This window comes from Lepidochelys olivacea (assembly GCF_965140295.1).
Source record: "Lepidochelys olivacea isolate rLepOli2 genome assembly, chromosome: 3".
In the NCBI taxonomy this organism is placed as follows: Eukaryota; Metazoa; Chordata; order Testudines; family Cheloniidae; genus Lepidochelys; species Lepidochelys olivacea.
This window is the reverse complement of record NC_140413.1, coordinates 17,359,930-17,375,591: the sequence shown is the minus strand read 5'-3', so window position 1 is coordinate 17,375,591 and position 15,662 is coordinate 17,359,930. Positions and strand designations below refer to the sequence as shown.

Sequence of the window (15,662 nt, the reverse complement as noted above, 5' to 3'; positions counted from 1 at the left end):
GCATGCCTCAAAATTTAGGTGGTGGGGTTCAGAGACTTATAGGGATTTATTTTGAATATACCCAAAATTGGTGAGATGAAGAGTTAAAATAGTGTTGACCCTTCTAATATCAGTATCCTATTCTGACACCAGCATTGTTCTTCCGCTGAGGGTTAGCAGACATCCAGACCTTGAGGGTCAGCTTCTCAGGGGAGGGGATATCAGTGATGTGGAATTTGGTATAAACTAAGTGTAACTTGTTTTATGTTCACACAGACCAGTCCTGGAACACAGGCGATCAGATGCATACAGAGCAATCCCTTCTTTTGGGAATCTTAGCCCAACGCCAATGCCCAGTTCCCACTGAGCAACTCTGACTCAAGAACTGACTGAAGTCAGAGACAAAGGCAGAAAACAAACTCCCACTCTGCAGAACCTTCTTTTATTGAGAGACTTGCATGGCACATTTGCTCACATGGCAGCAAGAAAGAGAACTTGGAAGACTGTAACAGTGCTACTTAGTGACAATAGCCATAACAACATATTCCCAAGCACAGAACTTGAAAGCCTGTATTGTAATGAAAGGCAGAAGATAAGGAGTAGCATGGCACACACTTCATTACCAAGGTCAGATTGCGTCTCCTGTGGAAAAAAACCATAGAGGGAGAGTTTTCCTGTTAGAGGAGGAATTGCCCTTGTTTACCAAATGAGCTAAGTGTGGGATGACCTGATGAACCAATGAATCCATTGGGATCCATGCAGATTTCAGAGAGTCTACTGCTTCTGCATTGGCTCTGTGCCCCCATTATTCCCCTCAACTCCCTAGCAATGTGGTTCACAGAAAACTATGACCAAGAATCCACCCACCCCACTCACTGCAGCCTCAGAGAATCCCTTATTAATAGGGGTAGAAGCTACTTCAGCAAGAAGAGGGGAACCGCGAGAGATGCTTGAAGCAATAAATCACTCTATCCTTTCTGAAGTTTGGTGCTAACTGAGGAAAAAGATTCCTCAGTCTGCTCTGAGCTCAAATATTTTGTTGGCACCTTTGTTGTTTTGTTTACTACACCAGGGAACAATTTCTTCATTTAGTTTTATGGTATGAGAATTTACTACTTTGCTTGTCAGGCTTTGAGCCAGGTTGGCCTTATTAACATTGGAATCAGCTAATCAGAGTGTTCCCTCTGAAGCATGCTTGGTATTTTATGGGAAATAAAGTCATTTGTCTAGTGTGACAAATCTTGTTGAAGAAGCATTTGTGTGTAAGTTTAGGCAAACTTTCAGCTTAGCTCTTTATCTTTATTTGTTTACATTAAACTGAAAGCACAACTTGGAAATAATTAGTATTTCCTTTTAAACCCCTGTTCCTTTTATTTTTCACTTTCCTATTCACAGTGCCTACATTTTAGGACTGATTCAACGCATAACCCCTCTGGCACTTCCAAGGTACAAACTCAGGAGGGACAGAGTGTGCTTTATCTCCTGATGTCCTTGGTCATTCTGCCAACCTGGGTCTCCTTGCTGCACTCACAACTCCCCCCACAGGTGATCAGGATTACTTGAGCAGCAGTGCCTCCTAGGATAATCCACCCCATCAGTGGATACTGTTCCCCTTTTGCAAAGAAATACACAATTCTCAAGTTACCTAACATCTCCAGTAAGCTTTATAGAAACTATAGAAGTTAAACACAAAAATGCCAAGAACCAAGCTATATTAAATATATACAAATATGGCTAGATTTTTTTAAAAAAATATACACACAGCCATCCATAGAGGATACCCGAAATCTTTTTAATTTTCCTCTGTTGGTCACTTAACACAACCACCCACAAAGTCTCCCTGACTCTACTTGTTATGTTAATCCTCTAACATGTCAGTCTCCAGTCCAGATCCCTATCACTGGTGCACTTGTAGATGTTATAGGTACTGCGATCCATTGTCTGTCTTGTTCAAGGGGTCTGCTAATGCAGTGGTTCTCAAAGCTGGTCCGCCGCTTGTTCAGGGAAAGCCCCTGGTGGGCCGGCCTGGTTTGTTTACCTGCTACGTCTGCAGGTTCGGCCGATCGTGGCTCCCGCTGGCCACGGTTCGCCGTTCCAGGCCAATGGGGGCTGCGGGAAGGGCGGCCAGCACATCCCTTGGCCCAGCGCCACTTCCCGCAGCCCCCATTGGCCAGGAGCGGCGAACCATGGCCAGTGGGAGCTGCGATCGGCCGAACCTGCGGACGCAGCAGGTAAACAAACTGGCCTGGCCTGCCAGGGGCTTTCCCTGAACAAGCAGCGGACCGCATTGAGAACCACTGTGCTAATGCACCAAGCAGCCTGGATATCAGAAATAGCTTTTCGGCTCCAGAACATGGCCTGAATCCTCCTCACACTACAGTAAAAATCTTAGCTATAAGCTTTCCACTTTTCCTCCTGGCTATGGTAACTTTCAAGAATCAGGCTGTGATAGATGAGGTAGCTAGCTGAACTGTCCGTCAGGCAGTCGCTACCTTCACAGTGGTGCAACAGGCCCTGTGGGAACCTAAGTTGGTGGAGTTTCCCCAACTGAGGACTGGGAAAACTGGAAAAACAATCCATCTGCAAAGGGAGCTGGATGCACCCTTTCTGTCTGACTCTCTCTGCTACCCTCTCTCTCTTTTCGCTTCCAACTGACACGCCAGAGAGAGGGGCTACCTCCTGTCTCCCAGGCACTTGGTCTCTGAGAGTAAAGAAACAGAGCTCCTCTCTTTCAGGACATCTGGGGCTGCTTCTTTACTTGCCTCCCTCCAAGCTGTTTTAATTGCCTTTTAAAATACACTAATAAATAGACTAATTATCCAAGATGAAATAACCCAGTATTAATTCAGTTTCAGCCCCTCTCTTGAATCCCCATCACTCTGCAATCCCTACTCACAATATTGCTTCCCTTGTGGCTCTAGAGTGGGAATTAATTATGTGGTGCATTAAATTTTGTGATGTTGAAGGCTCACCCCTTCTCCACCGTGTACTCTAACTTTATATTTCCATGTCAGGTGTCTGCAGCCATTTTGCGTGTGGTTCAGTGCAGACTGTCAGTGCAAACACATTGAAAAGAGGGGTCTTGCAGCAAGCCCTTGTGGTTAACATGCATAAGCTATTGAAGACTAATAGATTGCAAACGATTGTACTCTAGCCAGGTATCTCAAGATGAAGACAGACCATCCATGCGGAAGATGCACAAGGTAAAAGGTGGCTTGGAATAGTTATTATTTATATTACAGTAGCACTTTAGAGCTCTGGTCATGAATCATTGTCCAATTGTGCTAGGTGCTGTACAAACACATGAGATGTGCTCCCTGCACCAAATGGTTTATAATCCAGGTACAGGAAGACAGACAGCAGGTGGATGTAACAAACATCAGGTGTAGGGAGAACAATACTGTCTCATTGTTTTCTTGTGGTCAGCATCTTGGGCAGTGGCCTCAGCATACCAGCAGCCTAACCATTGTCCAGTTTTTTTGTAGGACTTACAGCAATGGAGAGATTCAAAGGAGAACTGTAAGAGTTACTCACCAGTGTGCCGAGCATTGCAGGGTCTTCCCTTCTGTCAGCTCCACCCAACACCCATGCAGGCCTGCACGTGATCCACTTCTAGTGACTAGGCCCTCTAGCCAGGTGACGTGTAGTCCCGTGCCTTCCAGGGTAAACAAGGAGGCCAAAAAACAATAATCCACGGACCTCAATAATCCACAGACCTTCAGCCTGACTTCAGACTCAATACCCATTGTGTTGGGGAGGGTCCACACCACCTTCCTTGGTTGGCATGTAGGAGAACCCAGCCCCTCCCTATACTCTGGGTTCCAGTCTAGGGACCCTTGTAACAAACAGTTAAAGTCTGTCTACTCAGATCCCTTGTTTCCTCCCTAAACCACTTCTTACCTTGGTCTGTCTTTACGCCTTTCCCACAGCCCCTTCCCAGGCTCACTATCTGCATCTCTCTCTAGGCCTTAGCTCTAGGCCCACTGCAGTGAGCTTCTTAGCACATTCTGCCACCCACCTGGTTCTGCTGAAGGAAATCTTTCTCTGCTCCCCAGTAGAGACCACACAGGAGACTTCCTATTCCTTGCAGGCATCTCTACTAGAGTGGGTGGACTCCCTCCAGCTTTCCTTCCCAACACTCTGGGGCTCTCGGTTTCAGGCCAACCTTCCCACAGGGAGGCTCTGATACACAGGGTTTGCCTCAGGGCCAACAGGCAAGGCACTAGAAATGAACTTAAGCACTTTTCCTACTTCAGGGCTCCCTTCCCTCAGGGATGCTCTGCCTGCCAACAATCCAACTCAGGTCCCTGGCTCCAGCCAGGGTTCTCACACTGTGAGACCCAGAGATCTGCCCTCTTTCCTGGTCAGCGATTTTAGTTCCTTACATCCAGTCTTGATACCTACTGCAGGTGTAGCAGGGTGGGGCTCTTTGAGCCCACAGACTCTCACTAACTCCTTGCCCAGCTTAGAGTTTATATACTGCCTCACAAGAACAATGAAATAGCTTAGAGGATGTTTATGAGGAGGTCCTCCCATGCACAAGTGGCAGCAGGAGAGAAGGCATGAGTTAAAGTTGTAGTGCACAGGGCGAAAACCAGTATAACAGTCACATAACTCAACACTGAAGCTGGTCAAGAATTTTTCAACAAACTTTTCCTGTCAGAAAATTTTAAGTTAATTATAGTATACTTTTATTTTAAATTAAAAAAAAATTGTCAAACCCAAAAGGAAACATTTCAATATTATTGAACTGAAAGGTTTCATCTGACCTGAAGCAATGTTATTTTTTTCCATTTTCAGGTCATGAATATTGTCATGGTTTTGATATTTTGCTCTGATTTGGACCAGGAAAGGTTTTTGAAATCTCAATTTTTTTCTCTGGGTGAGAACATTGTTTCCTGCTTAGAACTATTGAAAACACAATGTCATTAATCCCCCCACTGTCTCCATGAGGGAGATGTTATTGTTGTCTCCCTCTTAAAGAGAGGGAAAGTCAAGGCAAAGAGAGGTTGAATTACTTGCCCAAGTGACCCAGTGTTAGAACTCAAGTCCTGCCTTCTCTGCATGGATATTAAAAAGCCATATGGAAGTAGAGACCAAGTAGGGGCTTGCTCTGATGTCACTTGACAAAATCTCTCTCCCCCCATCACTCTTATGCAATGCGTTGGGCAAATTTTGCTGCCCTCCACGAGTGTTTGTAAAATGCTTGGGGATCCTTTGGGTTAAAATGAGCTATGTACTTGTAAGATAATATTGTTCCTTCTAGTGCATGCCCAGGGGGTGTATTCAAGCTGAAAGTAGAAAGGGAGCCCACCAGCTGAACGGCAAGAGCTAGACAAGACAGAGGTGGGAGAGATTTGTGCAGCTCTGTACACTCTCTTAGGTGTGCTAGTGACATAGCTGGATAGCGGACATAAAGCATAATGGAGTTATGTGGACATGCCTGTGAAACCCGTGCAGTATTTGCTTGCCATAACATTGTGGGCTGTGACTAATGACTGAAAACAAATAGTAGGTGTCACTGAACCATTATTCTGCTAAATGCACAGATCAGTGTGTTACTCTATTACCTATAACAAGAAAATCAGGGCCGTTCCTGCCCTACTGTCCATGTTATTATGCATTATCTGTTATGGTAAGGACTGACCAAGTGCTCAGCACTGTACAAAACACAGGAAAGACTCTCATCAATGTCAATGGGATTTGAATCAGGCCCTAAACTGGGAACCTACAAGCAAAGAGCACATGGCTGGTTTGTAAAGCCACCACTGTGGTATAGCGTGGGGCATCAGACCAGAATTAGCAGCAGACCAGAGTATCCTGCCTGTTTTGGATACAGGTCTCTGGGTTACTGGGGGAATGGTCTGAGGAATGGTAATTGCCACTCCCTTTCCAAAGCTGTACCATGTGATCCCACTAGTGTTGGCTCTGATCAACTGATCAGTGCAGACAGGTATGAGGCTCATGAATCCCCCAAACACTATGTGCATTTCATATCACCTATGAGGTGTCTAACGTCATTGGCCGTGCTAGGATTCACCTGGTGCCTTCACTCACAGAGGGCAATTATCAAGATCCTGACTGACCCTTTCACCCTTACCCTGCCCTGGGCATCTTTTCAGAGGAATTTCAGTTTGCTGGCTTTAGAAACAGCTGACAGACAGAAATCCAATCAGCTCACAAACAGAGAGGGAATTTGAAAACACAGGCACCCAGAGTGGCTGAGTCATCATGTCTCAACCTTGTACCCAGTCGTAAATAAAAATGCATCTTTGAAATGTACAGGTGCATAGATCTTAAAGCATTCCCTTGCATGCATTATTTATGCATAGGTTTAAACTACCAGTTTCTCAATGCATCATCTATTCACAGGGGACCAAAAGAACTACACCAGAGCTTGAAATGAGATTTGATGAGAAACTCTTTTGGCAGTGCTTTCCACACGGCTACTGCTTGTTGGCAGGGCACTAGCTTTTAAATCATGAAGTTCATCAGTAATTTGATTTCACTGGGCACCTCAACTTTCTGCACCAGAGAGCAGATGAATTGGCTACATTTTTAGGTCCCTGTAGTTCTAAGCGGAGAAAAAATGATGACTTAATTAGTTGTTTGGGGATTCAGTTGTTTATGGCTGCATATCCACATAATCAAATTCTCTGCTTGTGTGTGATTGATCCCATTTGTCAGCCAAATAAGGGGAAAGGTTCCAACATGCACAAGGAGCTGAGCAAAAAGCTGCCATTTTACACCAAAACATTTTACATTGTTTTGATGAAGATACTGGATTGGGATTCAAGCAACCTGGGTTGTACAGATTCCTTGTTCTGACATGGGCTTGTTATGTGAACTTGCACAAGTCAATTTCCTGTCTGTAAAATGGGTTTCCTACTGGGTGTCATGGAGATAAAGCCATCAACATTAACATTAGTGAAGTACTCAGATGCTATAGTCATGAGCTCTATTGAAAAGCCTATGAATGACCTATCACTTTTCCCACTACAGTTGCACTTTAAAGCTAACAGCTAAAATGATTCACTTCTCACTTACAATAGGAGAAACTCCATTGATTTCCATGGAGTTCATCCTGATTTATGTGGTGTAAGTGAGGAGAATCTGACCCTGCATCTACCATGCAACCCAAATTACAGCTCCACCCTAGACTTCCTGGTTGATGGCTGAATGCACTGTTTAAATGCAAAGTTCTGTTACCTGTATGAAATGTGTTTTCTTTCATTTTGTATGATGAATTGAACGGGTGCTTCAGCTCAACTCCCTCCACCCTGAACTTTGGGAAAAACTGGATTGGGATCCTCTCTATAAAGGAACAAAGCCAGAAGCCCAAATCTTGGAAAACACCAAAGCTTTGGGAGAGTTTGGATCCAAACTTTGCATCTCAGGACTCCTCTAATAAGGTCTAAAGCTGGGAGAACTCTGAGTAGGGTTTTGCTTGCCATCCTTGGGGGCAATCCAAAGGGACACAGATACTTCTCCTCCAACACCAACTTCCACCATTTTGGTGCATCAGTCCTTTTGGAAGTATGGATCTTGCAATGCTCACAGAACAATTCTGACTTGTTTGCAAACAGATTTGCATTGAGCGTGCTGGGCTTAGAAATAGAAGGAAGACAACACAAAGGAAGAACAGAGCAATACAAATGCTCCCACTCTCTCTCGAGTTCTATAATTATAAAATAGAGCATTTTCCCTTTCATCTTGCAACACAGCTGCTTCGTCTGCTATCGGTCTGGTATCAGTATCACAGCAGCTCAGGGGCGTGTGCAGGAATAAAAACGTGAGGGCTTTTGGAGGGGCACGTTCTCCCGCCACAGGCCAGAGGAGTTCTGTGCCCCTGCCAACTACTGCAGTGTGTGTGCCCCTGCTTGACCCTCAGCCCCATGTGCATGCCTCGGCAGCAGCAAGTTTTACCTCTCTGAAATGATGTGTCAACCTGGCAACAATTATAAGCAATAGCCAATCAGCCATGCTCACAGCATCTTTGGAAATACTCCAAATCTCATTTCCTCAGGGCTGCTCTAAATTCTGTTCCGATCCCCATGACTCCCAAGGGACCCTGGAAAGCAGCCAACAGTAGTTCAGTGCACTCTAGTTACACCTTGTCCCCTCTCTCACTCAGTAACCTCACCTGTCATGCTTCCTATTCTGAGGGCTGGGAGCAAGGCTAGTGCAAAGCCCTTACATCTCTTTTACTTTGGTGGGGAGGGCCTCAGTTCAGGGGTATTGTGATGGGGCCATTTCTGCCTCCTTTAAGTTGCCAGAGAGAGCCTTCGTCTAAATGAGAATCAGGCCTCAGGTATTCAGGCCTGCCAGAACTCCTGCCTGAAGAGGGAGTTTTCCCCTTCTGACCTCTTCTAGTCTCCCTGAAGCTTCCCCCCTCCCGCCCACTACGTGGAGTTAGTGGAAAAAGCAGTTAAACCATGTGAAATCTCAACATTTCCATGATAAATTTTGAAAAAAATAAAAAGTTGGTAACCGCCCCCCCAATTTATTTTTCTTTTCTTTGATGAAAAATTGAAAGATGAAATGTTTTGACCCCTCTACCTCCTACCTTCTTGGCTTGTTCTCCGCCAGGCTTTGAGATAGCCTCCCTCAGGTCTGAATCACATGGTGGGAAATGAAGTGATCATGCAATCAAATTTTAAGTAGTGGTCACTGATTTTGGATACTTCAGTTTTTGGTGCCCAATTTGAGATGGTCGAGTCTTGATTTTCAGAGGTTCTGAACACCCACAGCTCCCATTGACTTCAACTGGAGTGTTCAGCACTTTTGAAAATTAGGCCACAGAGACAGGAAGCAGAAAGGCAGAATGACTCAGTGGTTAGGATGCTTGCCTGGGGCTCAGGAGAGCCAAGTTCAATTGCATGATTTGCCACAGATGTCCTGTGTAAACCTGGGCAAGGTTCTTTACTGCAGCCCCCCATGTGTAAAATGGTACTTCCCTAGCTCACAGGGGTGTTGTGAGGATAATATTCCCATATTGTGGTATTGAGGGACCACATAAGTACCTTAGGTAGACATAGTAAATTGGGCAACCAGAATCAATAGCCACTTTAAAAAATGTTGGCTTTAGGACATGAATCTCTGCCATTGTGCACATTGTGTACTGTGACTATAAAATACTCCCATGCTGAACTGGTGATGTTTCAAACCTACTGTGCAAAGTGTATTCTATGACACATGAGGTGAAAGGCAGTGGCGAATCAGGCCCTTACAAACTGAACGATCTCCCCAAAATGAACATTTGAAGATTGTAACAGGAGCCTATTCTGGTGAGAGGAAATGAACAGATATTTGTTTCTGAACTGAGGTGCTGGAAACCAACTCATTGGAACTTGCCTCCATTTTATGACTAGAGCAAATCAAGTGCCTGGGGATACAATTAAATATTTTCCTCCCTGGCAGTGGTATGTTTGATTAAAAATAAATGAATCCCAGAAATCTTTAGCAAGACACTAGTTAATAATGTATTAATCTGTGCATTGAGGGAGCCAGTAAAAGTAACAATAAAACTATATTACTTTCTGGAGGAGGAACCTCCACATTCAGACATCACCCTTGTTTACCCCAAGACCAATGATAAACACATTATCAGTTGGAGAGCCACAGACAAGATATTCGTGGTTGCACACTCAGTATTTATTACAAGGCACCCGTTGTGAAATTGTTTATGGCTGCATTCTCAAACTGAAAAGGAAAGGATGCTACTTTTATCACACAACAATAACACAATTGCACCCCTCTTTTAGATAATAAACACGGATAAGAGGCTTTAAGGGCCAAATCTTGCTCTCCTTATTTGTGCAAGAATCTCAAAGAGCTCAAGTCTCATGAGCAAGAATTGACTCTACTCGTCCAAAGTGCTACACTAACGAACTAGGGTATTATTCTGCTGCCATTGAAGCCATGAACCCAACTCCTGTTAATTTCAGGACTATGATTCAAGCTCTTATTCCTCACAACACCTCTGTGACATAGGTAAGGAGCATTATCCTCATTTTAGAGATGGGAAAACTCAAGCACAGACTGGTTAACTCTTGCACCCAAGGCCACACAAGTTGGTGACAGTGCTGGGCTCAGTGACACTATGCTTGGTCCTGCGGCTCATGCTGAATCTCATTGTATGTCAGTGCCCACTAAAATCAAGGAAGCCTTTCCCAGTATTTAAAGTGATTTATGGTATGGTATTTGCAATAAGAGATAATCAAGCACCATCTGACATCACTCACAGCAAAGTTCCAAAGGATTAGGCTGACCCTAGGATGGCTGCATGGGATAGTTTACTTTAGATCAGGTGAGTGAATGTTACCTTTTATATTTCTGGCAGAAAGAGCACAAGAGCAGAAAGAACAGAGTGCAGCTAGGCAGAGTATTAATTAATGAGGACTTCAGAGCACAGTAGGTTTTTCATTCTCTCTCTCTTTTCGGTGTATTGAAAATTTTATTCTTTGAGCCTAGCCACAGAAAAGGAGAAAACGCTTTAATAGCGACTACAGTCTCAAGTCAGCTCTGTGACATAGAGGTATACTATCATCTCTCACTATTAGACAGTTGTCCCTGGCTCCTTATTTTGTATTTTTTCCCCCAGAGCAATCAGAGTATGTATGATAACATACAATGGCCAATTTATTGCTCCCCCGCATCAAATCTCAGCCAAAATCCTTCCGCCTAGGGTGCCTACAGAGTATCAGGACCTATGGGTCTTGGACCTAGGCCCACAAGGTTCATGGGAGCTGCCACACACCAAGCCTTGACCTGCCAAATACTGGCAATAACTTACCTGAGCCCCAAGAAGCCCAGCCCCAGTATGAGACTCCACCCTGAGATATGATTGGTGGACTTCCAGAGCAGCTGATTAGCCTGCTGGCCGTACTTAATCCAGCAGCAGGAACTGGAATCTATATGAACAACTGAGCTCCACCCTGCTCTGGACTGCGTGCTTCCTGCTCCCTATTACTGGCACTCCTAGCTTGATCTCCTGTCATCTGACTTGTGGTTCCTGAACTCCAGTTTGTCATCTGCCTCTGACTCCCTGATATCCTGGCCCGGCCTGACTCGTGGTTCTGATCTCCAGTTTGTTTCCTGCTTCTGGCCTCCTGATATTCTGAGCCAGCCAACTCATGTCTCGCAACCATGGACTCTGGTTCTGACTGCTAGGTCTGGCTGCCCATGACCCAGCTGTGACATAGATGTGCATTTGTAGGTTATTAGAGATAGGGAAATGGTGCTGTGGAGATGCTACTCCTGCCTTCTGCATGGAGAAGGGGAAACCTGTGTGCTAAGCCCACCAGGGATATGTTTCCCACCCTTTCTCCTCCTGGAGATAGTGAGGGATTGAATACTAAGATGTGTAGCACGTGGGGAGATGTTTGGCGCTTTCAGGAAAAAAGAAGAAGCAGCCAATCAATTTTAAATTTGCAGATGAATGCTTAACTGTCTGACAATATTTCATTAAAGGCAAGGCATAATTGATGGGACAGGGACAGTCACCAGATCCATCAAACTCAGCAGAAACTCTATTAAGCTCAAATCTGATGGTAGCTGAAGAAATAAAAAAGAAACAAGAAGGACAATGTTTGTAAAGACAGAATTAAAAGAAGTACCAGATACCATGTAGTGTTTCTGGGCCATCAAGTATAGACAGAGTGAGACTTTAGGGGACATAAGAGATAGCTCTCTGGCAGGCATCAGATGAAGTGCCTTCCACACATCTGGGTAATACTTGTATTGGAAGAGTCTTTGAAGACACCCCTCCTTTCCTTTGGCCTCCTCAACTTTGTGACTTATGATGGATATTAATTTATTTAAGCCATTTACAGGTGTTTTACAGGGATAGCTACAGGTAACACCACAAGTTAATGAACATGTAAAATATGCAAGGAGTATATATGTCTGAGGTATGGTATTCTATACATTCACACAATTTGATGCAATATAATAAGCAGATTAGTCCATAAGTAGCTGGTCTAGAGTTTATATATTCAAACAGTAACATAGGTATTTACTGTAGATTTGTTATACTAGGGTAAGTGTGCAGATTCTATTTATTTAGTGTCAGGGAGTAGTCAGAAAATGGGATTTCATCAGAATTGAAACTCTGTAGGAAAAGATATATTTGGGCAAAATTTTCTGTCAGCAAAAGCAAAAGGAAATGCTTAGTTTTAACATTAATTTCTTTATCCATTGAGACACTGCTATACTTTTCAGGGGTTGTAGTTCCAGATCCCTCATGTCCCCCATTCTCTCCTACGTACCTTGCTCCTGGGCTGAAACACATCTCCCATGACTGGCTGAACCATCCTGGTCCACTGACGGACTGCAATGGTCCCATCATAGCAATTCAGGAGGGTACAGAGATTAATTTTTACCCAAAATTAAGTTTGTCTGACAGTCTGTTGCCACAGAAATTATTGTAACAGCACAAATACATTCTCAGCTGAATTTGCAGTTGTGTGTGGGGTATATGTCCCTTTCCCCTTGCCTGTATTTGTCTTGTCTATTTAGATTGCAAGCTCTCTGGAGCAGATACTGACGACTCCTCAGTTCTTGTACAGCATCTTAGCTCAAGGGGGCCCCATTCTCAGTTGGCCATTAGGCACTACTGTAATCAATCTAATTAATAAGAGTGGAGCTCCATCCCCACCTTAGTTTATAGCAGCCAAAGGACTACTCTATATTACATCATTTTCTAATTGTCCTTAAAAGGCCATTATATTGAGAGGGATCGCAAGAGAGCAGCATGTTCCAGCCAGCACCCCTTTACTTCAGTATGTCCCATATATGCCCTGTATGGTGGGGGATTGAAGAGAGTGTCAGAGACCTGGCAAGCTGCTTCCACTCCAGCTGAAGATTCCCTCAGCTGCCCACTTAGCCCCATGCTAAGTTCCACTTCCAGAGCATCCCAAAAGGCCTCAGTGTGGTCCAGGATCTGCAGAAGGAGTAATTGGGCTGTGATGGCACAATCTCTGGTCTGAACATGCGTAGCTCTTCCTGGGGTCCTTTTAGGACCATTCAATAGCATGTTAAGAACAACATTTCAACCTTCAATGTGGAAAATTCTTTCATCCTTACTGTTGCTGGGTAGTGCCTTACTCCTGAGTAGTCACGATGAGAGCAGTTAGACTATTTGCATAGTAACGTTCTACTCAACATGTGGAAAGGTCTCTGCTCTTTGAAGAATGTTCTGACATGACTTAGGCCTAATTTCTGTCCTCTTTACTTGCACTGAGTAGCCTAGCCCTGACTCAGGCAGTCCCATTGACATTAATGGGAACCCTTCCATGAGTAAGTGCTGCAAAATCTGGCCCTTCTGCTATAACTACAAGCCCATGTTTACCCCCCCCCCTTTGTTTTAGATGCACCGAGTATACCATTAGCACTTACTGGTCACCATATCGTATCATGGATTGATGCTAACAGTCTTGAACATTATTCCAAAACAAATATTTGTGATTCTTATTTTTCCAGGTTTCAGAGTAACAGCCATGTTAGTCTGTATTTGCAAAAAGAAAAGGAGAACTTGTGGCACCTTCATGCATCTGATGAAGTGAGCTGTAGCTCACGAAAGCTTATGCTCAAATATATTGGTTAGTCTCTAAGGTGCCACAAGTCCTCCTTAACATCACTGGAAAAATAAGCAAAAAGAAAAGAAGACAGTTACAGATCATTTAGAAAAAACAAACGTTTGACCACCGCATCCTTTGCTCTAGCTCACCCTTCTTTTGGGAGCCCTTGAAGGTCTGTCTGTTCAGGGCGGCAGGGGCTCACCTGCCTCATCTAGACTGGGCACATTTTTTTGTAAAATAAGATGTTGGAGGCATTTTTGGGTAAAAGTAAGTGAACAAGTTATCTTTCATAATTTGAATGGAGTGAATCTGAAAAAAAATATTTACCAAGATGAATTTTGAATATTTCACCTTCTAAAGTGGAGTTTTCAGTGTCCTTTTTCATTTGTTGGCAAATAACGCATTGTTCATAAGATACTGTCGAGGGATGCTTCAGGTTCAAGATTGCTTCCATGTTTCATTTATGGCATACCTAACAATAAGAAAAATATAATTAATAACTACCACGTGAATATTGAAAAACAACAATTTACCAGTACGTATCTTATGCCATGGCATAGGCATCAGAATCAATATTTAACTCACTTACATTGTAAGCAAAAGTCAGCTTTAGGTTAGGTTAGTGGTTAAGGCTAATAATAATTTATATTTTTGAAAGAGGAGATTCTACAGAAATAAAATATATCATACTATGTTTTTGTAATGCATAACAATCCATTTACCTCCTTCACATATCAAAAATACCTGAAAAGTAGTTAGGTTTACTTAATCTTAAATGTTGTCCTTACTGCAAAACCAACAAAATTCAAGTGCACATGATGTGACCAAAGGAAGCAGAGAGTATGATCTTCCACACAGATCGCTCCCTGCATTTTCCGATATCTGCTTCCTCCCCATGTTTATCCCCCCCACCCCTCCACTGTTCCTCAGATGTTCTTGTCAACTGCTGGAAATGGCCCACCTTGATTATCACTACAAAAGGATAATCCCCCGCTCTCCTGCTGGTAATAGCTCACCTTACCTGATCACTCTTGTTACAGTGTGTATGGTAACACCCATTGTTTCATGTTCTCTGTCTGTAAATCTCCCCACTGTATTTTCCACTGAATGCATCCAATGAAGTGAGCTGTAGCTCACGAAAGCTTATGCTCAAATACATTTGTTAGTCTAAAGTACCCAAAGTAATCCTTTTCTTATTCCAAATTAGGAACATATTCTACATTTAATACCTCTCCTTTACTTTCTATTTAAGTTACAAATTATCACCATTTTCTTTTTTTTGTTTTTATTTACCTTAAATTTCAAAGTTTGTCTTGGTAAACATTATGATTTCAAATTCAGCATATTCAAATTATGAAAGAAAACACTTACCAATTTATCCCCAGAAATGCTTTCTGTTTAATTAATATCAGCTTATCTGGGAATTTGGAATCATCATCAGGTCCCTGCAGTAAGCTTGAGCAGTTGTCATGGTGAAATGGCTGGAGAGAGAGATGCCTTAGGAACACCCAGAGCATGGAGTTGCATCCCTGACCATTCTGGCTAAAAGCAATTGTTAGACCTATCCTCCATGAATTTCTCTAATTCTTTTTTTAATCCAGTTATACTTTTGGCCTTCACAATAGCCACTGGCAACGAATTCCAGTGGTTGACTGGGCATTGTGTGAAGAAGTACTTCCCTTTGTTTGTTTTAGACCTGCTGCCTATTAATTTCATTGGATGATCCCTGGTTCTTGTGTTATGGGAAGGAGTAAATAACACTTCCTTATTCACTTTCTCCACACCATTCATCATTTATAGACTTCTGTCATTACCTTCCTTATTCATCTCTATTTTAAGATGACCAGTCCCAATCTTTTTAATCTCTCCTCATATGGAGGCTGGTCCATAGCCTTAATCATTTTTGTTGCCCATTGATGTACTTTTCCCAGTTCTAATATATATATATATATTTTGTAATGTGGCAACCAGAACTGCACACAGTATTCAAGGTGTGTGCGTATCATGAATTTATATAGTGACATTAAGATATTTTCTGTCTCATTATCTATACCTTTTGTGACAAAGCTCTGTCCTTGCCTCTGTGGGCCCCATGTTTCCTGG

General features: G+C 43.3%; 1 long non-coding RNA gene across 2 annotated transcripts; it reads right to left on the bottom strand.

The window, feature by feature from the left end:
• Positions 1 to 400: 400 nt before the first annotated feature.
• On the bottom strand, positions 401 to 15,031 carry LOC311518553. Of its 2 annotated transcripts, none has more exons than XR_014711017.1 (4): positions 14,931 to 15,031; positions 13,887 to 14,031; positions 3,514 to 3,634; positions 401 to 621 (listed from the first exon to the last, which is right to left on the bottom strand). It is a non-coding gene; the product is annotated as an uncharacterized lncRNA (long non-coding RNA). The 2 variants fall into 2 exon arrangements; XR_014711018.1 differs by having other exon boundaries at positions 13,911 to 14,031.
• Positions 15,032 to 15,662: the final 631 nt, after the last annotated feature.